This window comes from Miscanthus floridulus, chromosome 10, assembly GCF_019320115.1.
Source record: "Miscanthus floridulus cultivar M001 chromosome 10, ASM1932011v1, whole genome shotgun sequence".
Classification (NCBI taxonomy): Eukaryota; Viridiplantae; Streptophyta; class Magnoliopsida; order Poales; family Poaceae; genus Miscanthus; species Miscanthus floridulus.
The window spans coordinates 127,591,438-127,609,310 of NC_089589.1; the positions used below are offsets into that span (position 1 = coordinate 127,591,438).

The following is a 17,873-nucleotide window of genomic DNA, read 5'->3' on the forward strand; positions in this document are numbered from 1 at the left end:
TGGCCCTTCCTTATACCGTGGAGCTTTAAACTTGTGGCACTTGTCCAAGTCTTTGTATTTTTCTCCACGGTACAATATGCAATCATTGGAACACGCATGGATTTTTTCAACCTCGAGGCCGATGGGGCAGATCATTTGCTTGGCCAAGTATGTCTTTTCTAGCAACTCATTTTTTTCTGGGAGCATTTTCCTTATTATACCTAACAACTGATCGAAGCCTTTATCGCTCAATCCGTTTGCTGATTTGAACTCTAACAACATGATGTCGGCTTCCAGTTTGCTCATTGGACAATTTCTATACAATAGTGTTTTGCCATCTTGTCTTATTTTCTCTAGCTTTCTCAGCTGTCTTTCACTAAGACATCTGGTCTCTACATTACGTAGCAGCTGAGAAATGCCATCGTTATCCTCGGTGTCATCAGCTAGCGTGTTCCTAAACACATTATTAACTGTGGCCATAGGTTTCGTATTGACACTGGGTTCCTCGTCAGCATCGTGGATGGATATGTCAGACATGTTCACATCATCATCGTTTTCCTGCAGAACATTCACACCAACCTCACCATGCATAGTTTGACTCAATTTGATGAAAGTTCCTATGATTCTTACAATCTTTGCATGGGCAGAAGACAGGGTTCCCATTCCCAGCATGGGCTTTGGCATCGGTGATAAACTGGCTGATGCCATGCATGTACCGCTTGTCCGTTCGGGACAGATGCATCCACTCTCGATCCATCTCTGCACAAAAAAATACTGAGACAGTAATTACAAAGAATTAATAAGAAATCGAGCTTCATGAACAACAATTGTAGCTCGAAAGTATCATTTTTGGAAAATATTATTATACACTAATTATTAGAAAATTGAAATTAGTAGCCCCGGCCCTGTAAATTGAAAATCATAGTAAAAAACAATTATTACGCAATAATGAAGAACATCTATTCCACTCTACTTCCAAGAGCTAATTATAATATTACATACTAACAATGATGATCTTGACCACAATGGAATAATTAGCTAGGAATTTAAATGTGTTCATAGACACCAACCGTTTGGACGACAGATTCACCACAATTTGAGCCTTGCACAAATATCCAATTGAAAAAGTGCTCTCTAGAATGGAGAAAGAACTAGAATGAGAATCAAGCAATGCAGCCATCAAAACGAAGCTAATTAAGCAATAAAATCAAAGGAGTGGATGTTTGTTACTAACCTTAAAGCAAAAAGATTAAGCCATTCTTCAAAATCCAAGCATTAGCTTCATGGTGAAGAGCAGCCGCAACAATGGAGGGAAGGGTCCAAACGCGCGTCTCTGTTCTCGGGATGGAAGAGAGAAGGAAGGAGAGGACGGCTGCAGCCTTTTTGTGTTGTAAGCTTATCACCGTTGGTTCTTGGCTAGAACCGACAGTGATAGAGCACAATCACTGTCAGCTCTTGGCTTAAACCGGCAGTGATGTGTGGCTGCCAAAATACTGCCGGTTTAAGCCACAAACCGGCAGTGATGGGGTCCTTCACTGCCGGTTTTAGCCCAGCCCCAATCATTTTTTTCATTTTCAAGCTCATAACCGGCAGTGAAGGTACATCACTGCCGGTTCTCACAAATCCAGTAGTGATGATGCCGACAGTGATGTGTAAATCTGGCGTAGTGGGCCTAAGTGGGCTAGTGGCGGCGCACGAGTTGGCGAGGAGCGGCGGCGTGCGCATCACCGTGTATGAGAAGGAGGACTATCACGGCGGCTCCAAGAACATTGCCGTCGACGGCGGAGCAGCAGGCGGCCGTGTCGTCGTCGACCTCAGCCTCATGGTCTTCAACCCGGTGCGGAACATGCATATATAAGCACCCAAACCGTTGTCTTTTTTGCTCTCTTTTGGATTAGTTATTATATAAATAAATTTGGTACCTATACTTTACTATATACATATGCCAAATGACATAAGGATGGTCCAAAAATCCGTTGACTGTGTAACAATCGATCAAAAAACAATGTTCAGCACTCGAATCAAAGTTCTTTCGTTATTATTTTAGAAGACAAAATCGTTCTGTCCAGCTATGGTAAGTTGCAGACAACGTGAAAAACGTGCAAAGATGAGACCACACAGATTCTGCATCGTGATCCATGAGAAATAATTAAGTGGACAAATATTACAACACGCTGTTACAAAATCTATTTAGCATAGGCGCTCAGATCGTACTCATTTATAAAAGCAGTAGGCCCAGCCATCTATAGAGGAAAATGGTATTCATTAATGCGCCATTTGGACAAACAGTGATCAGTGTTGCCCCTTCAAATCCATCTATAGAGGACCCCTTTTCAGAGCCAAGCCGATCTAAACCAGCCACATATATCATCTAATGCATTTCCAGATGTGCTGCTTGGCCTTGGGTCTGTCTCGAAAACTGCACGGTGGGCCCAAATCAGGCTGCCTCTGTTAAGTTTTTCGGCGACACTAGCGCCCGGATGTCCAGACATGGCGTCTGTTCGGACGCAGCTCCCGCGCTCCTGCACGACACAGCTCCCTCGCCAGCGCCTAACACAGCTCCCTTGCCCGCGACTGACACAGCTCTCTTGCCTGCACCCATCTGGTTCCGGGTGCGACGTCCGTCCGGATGGAGATCCCGCGCCCGTGCCATATGCAGCTCCCTCGCCCACCCCTATCCCGCTCCACATCCCACCCGATCTGCCACGACATCCCATCCAAGCCACTCCCGCGTCCACGGCCTCCATCTTCGCCACACCAGGGACCACAGCAGCTGACCTTCTCCATGTCACTGCTCGGGCAGCAACACAACCACCGAGGGCTTGGCCTTCCTCCGCACCTACATCCAGATCTACTTTTGCAACACTCAAATGAAACAATTGCAACATATGTCTGAAATAGATGAAACATTTGGAACATACAATTGCAGCATAGCCATTACAACATTTGCAACATCCAAAATAAAACGCTTGCAACATACGTGTATAGTCATTGCAACATGTGCAACATCCGGATCTATCTTTGCAACATCCATATGAAACACTTGCAACATACCTCATACATCTGAAACATCTGGAATATACGTTTGCAACACGCGTTTTCAATGCAACATGGCACGGGCGATGCGGCGAACTAACGGGTGGAGGCAGCCGCGACAGGTGGATGGAGGCGCCCCGGCGTGGTGGTGTCGGCCGCGGCAGGTGGATGGAGCGCCCACGGTGTCTGGAACGAGCTCGCGTAGCGCGGTGGAGGCAGCGAATCTGAGCAGGCGGGGGCGGGTGGCGCGGGCAGATGGAGATAGCCGTGGCGTTCAAGGCACGCGGCACGGGAGAGGGTGCGTGGCGTGGGCGGGAGCGTGTGGAACGAGTTGTCCTGATGGACGGACGGTCTAATTGTATCATTATCATTTTTGGGCTGTTTCCTAAAAGCTTTTATTTAAGTAGTGATAGAATGAAATTTATCATTTCTAGCTTTGTATGCTACATTGCTACTCGTCTATTGTAACACAAGATCTAATTGCAGGTGGCAAGCCCAAACACGATGGAATGGTTTGAAAGGCTAGGGGTGGAGATGGACACATCAGACATGTCATTCTCAGCAAGCATGCGGTTAAACAAAGGAAAAGGCTTTGAGTGGGGTAGCCGCAATGGTATGTCTAGTGTATTGGTGCAGAAGAGCAACTTGCTTAGCCCCAGATTCTGGTTCGTTATCCATGAGATATTCAAGTTCAAGAATCATGCCCTCAAGTGAGTTCGCAAGGGATTCAATGAGATGTTAATTTGTGCAATATATATGCCAGAAGTCATATTTAGTCATGCTTAATTAATGATAAATTTGATCCTTTATTTTGATTCTAAGGTACTTGGAGGACCATGAAAGACACCCTGACTGGAATGAAACTTTGGGGCAATTCATTGAGTCACATAGATATTCTCAGCTCTTCCAGGATGCCTACCTTGTATGTTACTAATTCACTTATACAAATTCTTCTCCAGCTTCTCATATCATTTCAAGACGCTGGAAAATTTGCATATTGTCTACAGATTCCAATGTGTGCATGCATTTGGTCCAGTACGCCACAGCAAGTACTGGGCTTCCCTGCCCTCTTTGTTCTTTCATTTTTCCGCGACAATCAGCTTCTTGAGGTGCCTATACTTCTACTTTAGATGCTTATTTTGTTCTCCATTCCAACTCATCGTGCATCGAAAGATCTTGTGAATCTGACGAGTATTATGATGCTAATTAATCAAATGGAATTATGCATGCCTTCAGTTTTTTAGTCGCTCACAATGGCTTACCGTCAAAGGTGGTTCGGGCTCCTACGTGAACAAGGTACTGCGTGCAACTCTTCTTCTGTAAAATATATAAACTGTTATGTATCACATGACCTATTTATGTATGTGCAGGTAAGGGAAGAATTGGAGAGCAATGGTTGTCAGATTAAGATCGGCTGTGAAGTCAGCTCTATTTCAAAGTCCAAAGAAGGTAAATTCATTGTTCCATATACTTACAAAACTATTTAATCAAACCATGTGCTCACATGGGCTAGAATTTCAGGAGACAATGACTATGTTTTCTCTTTGGTAATTTTTAAAAGTAACAGCCATGAGAGATATACATTATAGCTCTATTTAGTTGTAATAAATAAATCTATCAATTATTGATCTATATCTATTTTCATCTATATCCATAGTTTTTTTTCCTTAGGCTATATATCCATTGGCTATTACTATCAATGATGCTTATAGTCTACCGATTTGATGGCCAGATTTTTCTAATAGTTATAAGATTTTCTAGGATTTGTCTTCTTTTTGGGTCTCATGTGTAATAACATGGAGAGACCATTGGGACCTCTAATTAAAATTTCTAGGATTTCTTTTTTTTTTCAAGTGTGATACTATTGGTTTGAAATTTAAAGATAAGTTTTGCATCCATTTCAAGTGTTGCATCCATTTTGTAATATCCTTGATTTGAATTTTAGCTTTCAACATTTAATCAAGGTGCCTCTATTTTCTATCCATGTTCACTGCCGAGACTCTAATACTTATTGCATCACATATTCAAAATTTTCATATATTATTTTATTAAAAGAAAATTCCAGGAGCTAGGCTACCTCCTTAACTCTTACAATGGTATAAATAGTCATTTCAGCTTACACCAAGGCACTTAAAATATTGAACTTACAATTATATGGGTAACACCGACAGGGAAATTACAAATACCGACAGAAAAAATAGAAAATTAATTTTCCTGTCGATGTACCGACAGGAAAACACCGCCAGAAATAAAGCGACGGAAAAATACAATTTCTCTGTCTGTCGCTCAATTTCTCTATCGATAGACCATTTTCTCTGTCGGTACTAACGTCAACAGAAAAATTCCGTGCAGGAAAATTTGGAGCCACCAGGTCCAGATTCCCATGTAACCGATAGAAAAATGTAAATAAACTGATAGAAAAAGGCCTTCCATTTCTATCTGTTCATTTAAATTGAAATCCACAAAATAATCTCAAATTTAACTTGAGCCATTTATATTGCACAAATGCAATGAAGAGATCATATTGCACAAGGCACACATGGCTGAATTCTTCAAATGACAAGTGTAAAACAATAAAATCCATGTTTAGAAATATCATAAGTAAATTGGCACAAACCAACTTTGCCTCAAAACAGTACCAATCTACTCTAATTTATAAAAATAATGAATCTTCATGCCACTGTGTAGCACCCGATTTTAAGAACAAAACTAGATACGCACCATATGTGAGCCCAGGAAGTCAAATCTCACATATAGCTACAAATAAGGGTAATATCAAAAGTCAATGCTAAATATATAACGTACTTAGTATAAAGGATATAATCTTAGACAATGAACAGCGGAAAGACAACTCCGATCTTTGGGTGAAGACTTCAATCCACAGGGACAACTGTCTGGTTGATCACAAGCATAACTCCTCCAGACTAGCAATCTGGTACCCATCCGGAAAATTTTCAAATATGTGAAAAATAAAGCAAGCATAAGTACATGTCGTACTTAACAAATATAACATGGTGTTCATGAGGCTCAAAAGGCTGACACTGGTTTAAATGCAATTAGCTTTTAATGAGTCATCTTTTAGCAATTGGGTGGCAACAAGTTTATTCACAAGCCCATATAAACACATGATCAGGTAAACATAAATAATGAATAGCATAAACAGTAATCATTAGTGAGCATTTTTATCATCAGTTCATCATCTATTCCGTAAGGGTCCAAGGCCACTCATGACCATGAGCATGGCTAGTATACCAGTTTTGACATTCTGTAGAGGTTGTACACTTTCACAGTGAGTCGTGATTTACCCTTTCGCCTGAGGCGGCCAATGTCTTGACCAACTACCCAGGAAGGTCGGCAGGGTTCACTATAAAGCCTTTCAAAGGTTCATCTAATAAGTTAGGGCTGCTAAGGTTTCCTCAGCAATAAGCATAAACCTCCCAAGGAGTGACTAACAAAATACCAAGAAATCAAAGTGCACCCTATAGGAAGGTCGATATCATACTGTCGGAGCCCCTCTTACGCCATAAAGGTAACCACTAACAACCTAGAAAAGGTCCTTATACTGAGCTAAAGCCAGAGCCATGTAGCCCTCATAGTTGTACTGTAAGTCCTCGATGATCACTTACAGATAAGTTCTTAGGGAGAGAAATCTAGAGCACCATAAAAACAGCCCAATGCTCTAGCCCCCTTGTTTCATGTTGCTAAAAAACATTTATTAATGTTTATTGCATATACCATTAGTCAGGTTACAAGATCGTGGTTGTAGTTGAGCACTAGCATCATGCTGCCCAATGCATTACCCCATAGGTATCAAGGCACAAGGTACAAAGCACTAGGAAATCCTTAGGGGTAATGATGGTAGACACATGCAACATGAATTAAATGATTAAAGGTGTATAGGACAACAAGGATGATCTCATGATATAATTGCCTTAAACTCAGATCCTTCTTCCATTGAATTGTAACCTCCAAAAGACTTCTTCTGGATCACCAACTTCTCTTATTTCACCAACGCAAAGCTCACCGACTAGACATGATCATAAAGCACCACACAAGCATCCATGCAATCATACATGAAGCAAATAATAGATCTAATTTAGAATAGTACACCAAACATAAAATCAAGATAAAAAGTTTGTAAAACAAATCTACGTCTCACTACGAACACACATACGCAAAAAGCACCCTAATCGAAGCTATAACGAAAAAGTTATGAATTAAACAAGATTTCCTTTAATAAAATAATAGATTAAATCTAACCACAAATTTCCAAACTTGAAAATATATTTAACAGTAGGATGAACATGGAGATTACTCAATTACGAATCTAACGCAACTTGAATGGATCAAAACAGAGTTAAAACGAAGATTTTCTAGCCTAAATAAGACTAGTGGCAAAACTGTAAATAGATGAAAGCGTATTTTGGATCTAACCGAAGAAAGTACGTTTTTAAAAGAAGAAAACGTATTTTGAATCTAACAGAGGGATTTTACGCTTTCTGAAAGAGAAAATGTATTCTGAACCAACTAGAAAGAAACTACGCTTTTGGAATAGAAAAACATATTCTAGAAGTGCACCATGGACTGCGGGTTATATTACGCAAAACTGCAGGGGCTATTTTACAAATAAACCCGACGAAGGGTTTAGGTGATCTTGGACCGTTGGATTGAATCTGGACGGCCCAGATTAGAAAGTTGGGGGAGAGAGAGTTACCGACCGGAGATGAAAACCGGCACAGTAGGGCTCCACTACTGACGGCGAGAAGCTCCCCGGAGCGCTTGGTTTTAGTCGTAGAGGCCACGGTTTTACGAGCCGAGAGCACATGGAATAAGAGGAGGAGGTGACGAACTCACCTAGGGCCTTCTTGTGGTCGATGGCGGGTCTACGGCATCGGACGGCGCGGCGGCGACGGCGACGACGAGAGGAGGAGAAAAATCTAATTTACTACATGAGGGATTTCCCAAACTAGAGACTTCCCTTACGTTAGTTTTGGTGTGCTTTGCCCAAGGTGTTGGTACGTATTTATAAGGAGAAAAACTCCCCACGTCTACATCAACTAGCAATACGGTACTAATGGATGTTGCACCCTTCACATTTACTAATGGACCTAAATAATCATTAAAGCCCATTAGTAAATAAATGCATGGGCCTTTGAGATTTATTAGGATTATTGCACATGGGCTTTGAGAGATGATTGGAAAATGAGATATATTATTTATTTTCGGAATTAATTAATTTCGTGAATAAAATAATTCTAGAAAATTCTAGAATTGATATTTAAGTCACGAAAAATACTCCGAGACCTCCGAAAATTTGGGGAAAATTCCCAGAGACACTTTGGAACATGATGAATCCAAATAAAGTATTTGGTGCTCATAAAAAGATTGTTGGGAACTTGAACATAAAGATTAAGGCGAAGGAGGTAGGAATTAAATTCTAGAAAGAAGCTAGAAAATTCCTAGAGATAGATATTTGTCTCCTAAACGTATTTAAAAAACACATTTTGCACATAGAAACACAATGTGTGACCGGCATGAATGCAACAAACACGTTTCTACCTTAAGATAAATTTTAATCTAATGAAAATTTATTATTTCCCCATGTTTTCATGAACATAAAAATACAAAATTAAATCATTTTAGCTCTATTTCAAGAGAAACAAATTTTAGGGTGTTACACACTGATTTAGCCTATCTTGCATAGAGCATCTTTGCAAGGTTCATCTTTGTTTGATATAATAACCTGCAGAAGTATAAAGAAGACTATATTCAAGTAATAACACTTGCTATCATTTCAGTGTGATGGTTAGTTTGTAATTTGCTTCTGCATTCATACACACTACACTATTAGGATCTAGTACCTTGGGAGGTCACATCTATGAGGCTGCCATCACCATAACCAGCTTCAGATTGGTCTGCTCACATCTCTAGTCCTTGGAGCGATTTTGCCAGGCGCCAGCCATAGACATGATGACGCCGAACGCTAGCAGGAAATAGGAGAGCCATGAGATGGCAAAGTGGATGACGCAGAGGGAGAGATAGGGGAGGGTAGACGAAGGAGTACCCAGATCCACCACAGTAGCACCAAAACGAGGTGGAGACTAAGCAAGGGAGCCGGATCCGCCGCCGACCTTCATCCGCAGCCTCGACAACCGTAGCCTCGCCACTGGGAACTGAGCGCCGCCGCTTGGGGCGGGGGAGGGAATGACGTCGCCATTTGGCGGCCACGCACCGCCACTGCTTGAGGACCGGGGATGGGGTGCCGCCGCTGCTTGAGGGCCGGCGAATGGGGCGCCGCTGCTACTTGAGGGCTAGAGGAGGGGCCTCCACCGCTGCTTGAGGGCAGCATCCCTAGCCTCTCTCTTGGGGATTCTGCACCGCCGCTTAGGTATCGGAGGGGGAGGTTGGCGACGTCTAAGAGCAGGATGACCTAAGCTAGGGTTTCCTACTTTTATGTGTGCGCGGGCACATCGTGCCTACTTTTGGGCTGATTGAAAGGCCAGCGTAGCCCAGGCCCAGGTTGGCTATCGATTTGGATTCCAGGCGCATGTCAAATGAGATTTCCCTATCGGTGCTATGATAGACCGACAAAAAAATATAGCAACACATAGGATAATTGTAATTTTTCTATCGGTTTTCGTATTTCTCTGTGTGTTCTATCATAACCGACAGGATAATTGCAGTTTTGCTGTCAGTTAGTCTCACACCGACAGGGAAATCTTGGTTTCCAGTAGTGTAATAATATTGTTTTATAAAACATATATTGCTTAAAATTGAATTACTAATATACATATACACATGATACAATGTTTTAATCAAAATATATTAAAGCAGATGGGGTTAAATTTTATTAAGTTTTACTGATCTGAGGCTGCTCTTTGTCACACCCAATTTTATGAACAAAAGAGGATGTATAAAAGTCTTATGTGCACCCCAGGAACGGTCGCACACATAAGTGGACAAATTGTGAATTGTACCAACACAATGTTTATTACATAGCGAATAGATATTCAACACATAGTCTCAAACACAGATATAATAGATGCTAAGGTAATTCTCTTGCGCAAGCTCCAATAGGGACGTCAACTGGTGGACACGAAGCCTAATACTCATCACGGTAATCTTCAATCCAATCTTGATCTATTACCCATCTGGGATTTTTTTTCCAACATAAAAGATAAAGCAAGGCATAAGTACATGTCGTACTTAACAAGATAACTCAGGGTTCATGAGGCTCAAATATCTGACACTGATTTACTGCGGTTAGCATTTAAGTCATCATCAAGTTTAGCATTTATTAACATCAAGGTAGCAATAATCCCATACACATGATCATTAAACGTGAATAATAAATATCTTAAACAATTAACATAAATGATCATCTTAACAAGTAAAAGTCATTATCCCTTAATGTAAGTGTTCCAAGGTCACTCGTATCCGTGAGCACGGCTATTATAACAGTTTTACACTCTGCAGAGGTTGTACACTTTCACTGTGAGTCATGATTTCCAAATGTAAGGGTTTGCAAGGTCCAAAACATCGGAAACCATATAAAACCACCCAAGAGCTTGTCTAACCGGCCAGGGCCATAGGGTCATCAGATATAGGAACCCCCCTTCCACTAATAAAGTAAATAGAGTAAAAGGACCGCTTCCAAAGCTAGGCTCAACAGGACAGAGGCTGTCCTATACCCAACTCGCAGACCTCTAACCAGCTAGGAAAGGGTTTCTCAAGCGACTAGAGCCAGAGCCAGAGCCATATAGCCCTCATAGCTATACGTTAAATCCCGGATAATCAGTTACAAGACAAGACCTTATGTTGCTAAAAAGTCATCTTGTTTATGTTTATAGCATATTCATTAATCAAGTTTCAAGATCATGATTGTTGCACTAGCAATAGAACTACCCAATGCAAACCTCCCAAGGTGACAAGGTAATTGAGTATTCAAAATCTAGGAAATCCTACCATAGGTAGCAAGGAAGACACATGCATATGTATTTTAGTGAGCATTATGAATAGGACAACAAGGAAGGTCCCTAGCTATACTTGCCTTGATCAAAGTTCTCCTGAAAGTCTTGCTGGTCTTGCTGGTAGTAGAAGTTCTCTTGATCACCAACGTAAACCTCACCGTCTGAACTCGATCAACAACACCAAGCAGCAACATACAATCATCCGAGCAATCATACACGAAGCAAACAAAGACTATAATTAGAACAATACACCACCAGCAAGAAAATAGTTTGAAAAGTGTATAAAAACATTCTACTTGTCACTACGATCACATAGATGTGAAATTCATCGAATTTGGATCTAAAACGAGCAAGATACGAATTTTCCAAGTTTTCCTATAAACTATTAATGTATTAAACATGAACTCGAAATTTAAAACTAGAACTGAGCTAACAAGGACACTAACATGTAGATCATGAGATTATGAAACCAACGCAATTTGAATGGATCGAATCGGAGTTAAAATGAGCATTTTATAAGCTTTTGAAATCAGTGGCAAAACTGTAATTAGATGGAACTTGATTTTGAATCTGTTAAATGAAAAATATGTTTTCCAAAAGAGAAAACGTATTCTCTGGAATACGCTTTGGACTGCGGGTTCAAAATCTAAAGAGCTCAGGGGCTCTTTAGCAATTATTCCCCGCGAAAGGGTATCGGCCACTGCTGGCCATCCGATCCAATATGGACGGACCAGATTAGATGAGGGGCGACGGCCGGCCGGAGAAGAAACAACCGGCGGCGGCGCCATTGTCGGAAAACCGAGGACCTCGCCAGCGAACTCATACCGAGCGCTACAGGCCACGATTTTCAATGATTCTGGTGCCAAACGACAAAGGAGGAGACGGGGATCTCACCAAGCAAGAAGATGTGGTCGGGGAGGGACCGAGGTGAACAGTCGACTCACAATGGCGGACCTGCAAGTTCGGCAAGCTGATGAGAGCGGAACAAGGCGCAGGACGACGAAAGAAAAGAACTGGCGGCTTCACTAAGGCAATGCGGAGCTCGTCCAGGAGCTTACGGGGTCGGCGGAATCACACGAACAACAAATCGCATGCGGCTGCGGCGATTAGGGTTTCTAGCGGCTCTGCTGCTCAAGAGCGAGGTGGCGGGTCGCTTAGGGCTGCAAAGGGCATCGCGGACACGGTCGTTCAAACTTTATAGGGACCCAGACATGTGGATTGCACCAACGCGCAAGGAAATCATGTGGACGGGTCGGTGCCGGGTTCGGCTCAACTCTGACTCAGGGAAGAAGGCGATGCTCACGTGCGGGCCTGGTTCGTCAGCGAGACAGAGAGGAGAAAGGAGGCGGGCTGCTGGACTGGGCCAGAAGAATGGCCTAGATAACCATTGCGGCCAGCACAAGGAAAAGGCCACTCGGGCCAGAGTGAGGGAGAGGCCGAGCAGGCCAAATCAAGGAGGAATGGGCCTCGCGGCCAGGAACAGTAAGGAAAAGAGCTTCTCCCTTTTCTTTTTATTTCCAGAATTTTTCAAAGCAAATCCAAATAGAATTTAAACCCCTTTTCTCTTGCAACAAAAACCAGGCAATCAGAAATAACATATGCTCCAGCATGAGTGCATCAACATGTTCCTAAACTTATATTTAATCTTATCTTCACAAAAATTATTTATTTAACTATATTGACAACTTCACAAAATCACTAAAGAAATCAAATTCAACTATTTTAAATTGATGCAAATTTTTGGGTGTTACAAATCTATCCCCCTTAAGAGAATCTCGTCCTCGAGATTAGGCTGTGCTTACTCAAACAACTGCGGGTATGTCTTTCTCAATTCATCTTCTCTTTCCCAAGTTGCCTCTGCTTCCGAATACCGATTCCACTAAACCTTGCACATCCTAATCGTTCTGCTTCTCGTAACTTTCTCAGCCATATCCAAAATCTTAATTGGAAACTCCTCATATGTTAGATCATCTTTAACAGCAAGTTCCTCTAATGGTATTTGCTCCTCAGGTACATGCAAACACTTCTTAAGTTGAGACACATGGAACACATCATGCACACTAGACTGGTTCTCAGGCAATTCTAATTGATAAGCCACTTCTCCCCATCTCTTTAAAACTTTAAACGGACCAACATACCGTGGTGCTAGTTTACCTTTCATGTTGAACCTTTTCACACTTCTCATAGGTGATACTTTTAAATAGACATAATCTCCTTCTTCAAATACCAAGTCTCTTCTTCGATTATCTGCATAGCTCTTCTGATGGGTTTGTGCCACTCTCAGGTTCTCTCTAATCTTTCTCACTTGCTCTTCAGCGTTTCTAAGCACATCTGGTCCAAACACTTGAGTTTCACCTGTTTGATTCCAAAATAGAGGTGTTCTACACTTACGCCCATACAAAGCTTCAAACAGTGACATCTTGAGACTCTGTTGGTAACTGTTGTTGTATGAGAACTCTGCATAAGACAAACTCTTATCCCAACTAGTACCATACTGCAACGCACATGCTCTCAACATGTCTTCTAAAATCTGATTAAGTCTCTCTGTCTGTCCATCAGTCTGAGGATGGTAGGTTGTGCTAAAATTCAACTTTGTGCCCAGCGAAGTGTGTACCTGTTTCCAAAATTGAGAAGTGAACTGCGAACCTCTATCAGACACAATCTTCTTTGGAACACCATGCAGACTCACTATCCTTTCCATGTATAGTTCTGCTAACTTTGGTCCTCTATAAGTGGTCTTGATAGGTAAGAAGTGAGCAACCTTAGTCAAACGATCCACAATCACCCATATTGAATCATAACCTCTCTGAGTACGTGGTAACCCCACTATGAAGTCCATACCAACTTCTTCCCACTTCCACTCAGGTATCTTCATAGGTTGCAACAATCCTACAGGTCGCTAATGCTCAGCTTTCACTCTCTGACAAGTATCACATATAGCAACATACTCAGCTACATCTTTCTTCAGAGCATACCACCAATACTTCTCTTTAAGATCCAGATACATCTTAGTACTGCCAGGATGGATAGAATAAGTTGAATCATGTGCTTCACGTAGAATTGCATCATGAATGGCTTTCACTTCAGGCACACAGATTCTTTTCCCAAACCATAGAGTCCCATTCTCATCTATGCTGAAGCCTAGAGCTTTCCCAAGCACTACATTACCTGCTATCTCCCTTAGTTTCTCATCCTTCAACTGACCCTTACATATCTCAAGCTCCAGTGTAGGTGTCACTTCTATCTTCATAGCATTATAAATAATACCAAGGTTCAAGTGCTGAAACTCTTCCCATAACTCTTCTGGCACAGGCGCCATCTCAAGCTCATTGGATATCTCTTCCTACTAAGTGCATCAGCCACAACATTCGCTTTACCAGGGTGATAGTGCACCTCCAGATCATAATCCTTGATCAGTTCCAACCAACGACGTTGTCTCAAATTCAGATCCGTCTGAGTGAATATGTACTTCAAACTCTTATGATCGGTAAATATATCACTCTTATGCCCAATCAGATAGTGTCTCTAGATTTTTAATGCCTGAACCACAGCTACTAACTCCAAATCATGAGTAGGATAATTCAACTCATGTTTCCTCAGCTGTCTAGATGCATAAGCAACAACTCTACCCTCTTGCATGAGAACACATCCCAAACCTTGACGAGACGCATCACAATAGATAGAGAACTTATTTAGATCAGGCAAAATCAGCACTGGAGCTGTTGTCAACCGCTTCTTTAATTCTTCAAAACTAGCTTGACACTGATTAGACCACTCAAACTTAGCATTCTTCTCTAACAGGGCTGTCATGGGTTTAGCAAGCTTGGAGAAACCTTCAATGAATCTTCGATAATAACCAGCTAAGCCAAGAAAACTGCGGATCTCACTTACATCATTAGGTGGCTTCCAATTCAGTACATCCTTCACCTTGCCTGGATCCACTGCTATACCACCATTAGAAACCACATGTCCAAGAAAAGAGACTTCTCTTAACCAGAATTCACACTTACTACGCTTAGCATACAACTTATGCTCTCTAAGCTTCTACAGCACCAATCTCAGATGTTTAGCATGATCATCTTCAGTCTTAGAGAATACCAATATATCATCAATGAATACTACCACAAACTTATCAAGATACTCCATAAACACCTTATTCATCATATACATAAAGTAGGCAGGTGCATTGGTCAAACCAAACGACATAACTGTATACTCATATAACCCATACCTCATAGTAAAAGCTATTTTTGGTATATTAGTATTTCAAATCTTCAACTGATGATAACCAGAACATAGATCAATCTTAGAAAACACACAAGCACCTCTCAACTGATCAAACAAGTCATCAATTCTAGGCAATGGATACTTGTTCTTGATAGTTACCTCATTAAGAGATCGATAATCCACACACATACACTGTGTTCCATCCTTCTTGTCAACAAAGATCACAGGCACTCCCCAAGGTGATGCACTAGGACGTATGAACCCTTTTTCTGACAACTCTTTCAATTGTTTCTTAAGTTCTTCTAATTCGTTAACCCCCATTCTATATGGTCTCTTAGCTATAGGTGCAGTACTAGGTAATAATTCAATTATAAACTCAATGTCACGGTCAGGTGGCATACCTGGCAAATCATCGGGGAAGACATCTGGAAACTCCTCCACAACACGGTCCTGAGGATTAGCATCATTATCTAGTTGATTCACTGTAGCTGTTGGTGGTGGTTGCACTGTCACGCCAACACTGATTCGATCTCCCTTTGGTGTTGTCACTACTACAACTCTCTCCTGACACTGAATCACAGCTCGGTGTTCTTTCATCCAATCCATACCCAGAATCACATCGATCTCAAAAGTTCTCAACACAATAGGACTGACTGTGAAGTCTACCCCCCTTAAGGTAAGACTTGCTGAAGGGCAACAATGTGCAGCTGGTATTGATCCCCCCCGGTGAATTTACTAGCATTTGAGTCTTCACTGCAATTAAAGGTATGCTATGTGTTCTAACAAATGCTTGTGAAATAAAAGAATGCGAAGCTCCAGAGTCAAAAAGAACATTAGCGGGGATAGAGTTGATGTTGAACGTACCCATCATAACTTCTGGTGCTCCAACCACAGTCTCAGGCGCCACATGGTTCACTCTTCCAGTGTTGTATGCGGGCTTCTGGCTGCTATTCTACCTCTGAGGTGTCTGTTGATTCGGCTTCTGAGGGCAATAGTTAGCCTAGTGTCCCACATCTCCACACCGGAAACACCTATTGGGAGTACTAGGTGCACTGCTCTTCATCGGGGTGCTGTTGGGCGTTCCCTGGCGTGGAGTCTGATTGCCCATTTGCTGCGGTGTACGCTGGTTCCAATTCTGCTGTTGGTTCTGAGGGCGTTGTGGAAACTGACCATGGTTCCACTGACTGACTGGACCTTGATACCTCAGCTGATTATTATATCGCGGGCGTGTGTTGCTTCCGGCGGCCTGTCCCTTCATCTTTCTCTTCCTGTCCCTCTCCAATCGCATATTGTCAAGCACAATAGCGTGATTCACCAACTGCTGGAAATTAGCATATGTGTTACCAGCCAACTGCAACCTGAGATCATAGTAAATTCCCTTAAGGAAGAGACATTGCTTATCTGCATCCTCCCTCACGTCATTAGGAGCATAGCGAGCCAACTGAGCAAACTTGTCGTGATACTCACTGACAGACATAGAACCCATCCTGAGAGATCTGAATTCCTCCTGCTTGAGCTCTATCAAACCATCTGGAATATGGTGTGCCTTGAAATCCCTCACAAATTCTAGCCAAGTGATAGCAGGAGCATTGTTGGGACGAGTAGACTGATATGACTCCCACCAAGTCTGATCTGCTCCCTGAAGCTGTCCCGATGCATACAACACCTTTTGTTGATCATCACACTGAGCGATGTTGAGTTGTTTCTCCACTGCGCGTAGCCAATCATCTGCCTCCAAGGGGTCAGCGGCATGAGAGAAAACTGGAGGATGTCCTTGCATGAATTCCCTCCGCTTGTCTCATGGTGGTGGAGGTGCTGGTGCTCCAATAGGTTGGTTCTGAAAGAACTGCATCATGGACTGCATGAACTGTCCTTGCATCGCCAACAGCTCTGCTGCGGTCATGGTTGGTGATGGGGGTGGTGGGGCACCTCTCCCACGTCCTCTATCTCTTCCACGGCCAGACATCTGTATCCAACATGAAACATCACCAATATGTAAGAGATAGACAATTTTGAAAATTTCTGGACATGATGCAGAATCAGCAGGTCAGAAAAACTGTCATAACTCGAGTTCCAGATATCCAAATAAGATGATCTTTATACGGTTGGAAAGCTTAAGAAATTATCTACAACTTTCATTTAGACCACATTTTCTGATTCTGAAGTTACATTAATCAAAGACAGACCACAACAGAAACTATCCTCAGATTCTAGACAGCACAGAAGTTCATATTGTGACAGTCATAACTCTCAGGTACGAACAGATAAAAAGGTGATTCTTGTTCCATTGGAAAGACACAGAAGTCTATATACTCCCAGTAAAATTTCATGACCATTGCTCGAACAGGTGAAAAGTTATAACCAAAATATCATTGACTGCTCCAGAAAACAGCAAACAAAGAGACAGGCCCATACTATTTATTATAGCACTTTTAACCTTGCTATTTTTAACTAAGGAACTCGTGGACATGCCCACAAAGTTCCAGCACTCAACACAAAGATCCAAATCACAAATAAATCACAATAATAATCCAGCAAGCACACCAATAGTTCACAAATACTTAAAAGACTCGACTTGACTCACGACACTAAAATCGTGCCTATTACAATGGTTTCATAAACTTAAGGGGCGGCGTTCTTCTTGGTGGAGGGCTCATCTAA

General features: G+C 42.0%; 1 pseudogene; it reads left to right on the plus strand.

The window, feature by feature from the left end:
- Positions 1-1,627: 1,627 nt before the first annotated feature.
- Positions 1,628-17,873, plus strand: part of LOC136489574 (uncharacterized) — a 54,287-nt pseudogene continuing 38,041 nt past the window's right edge.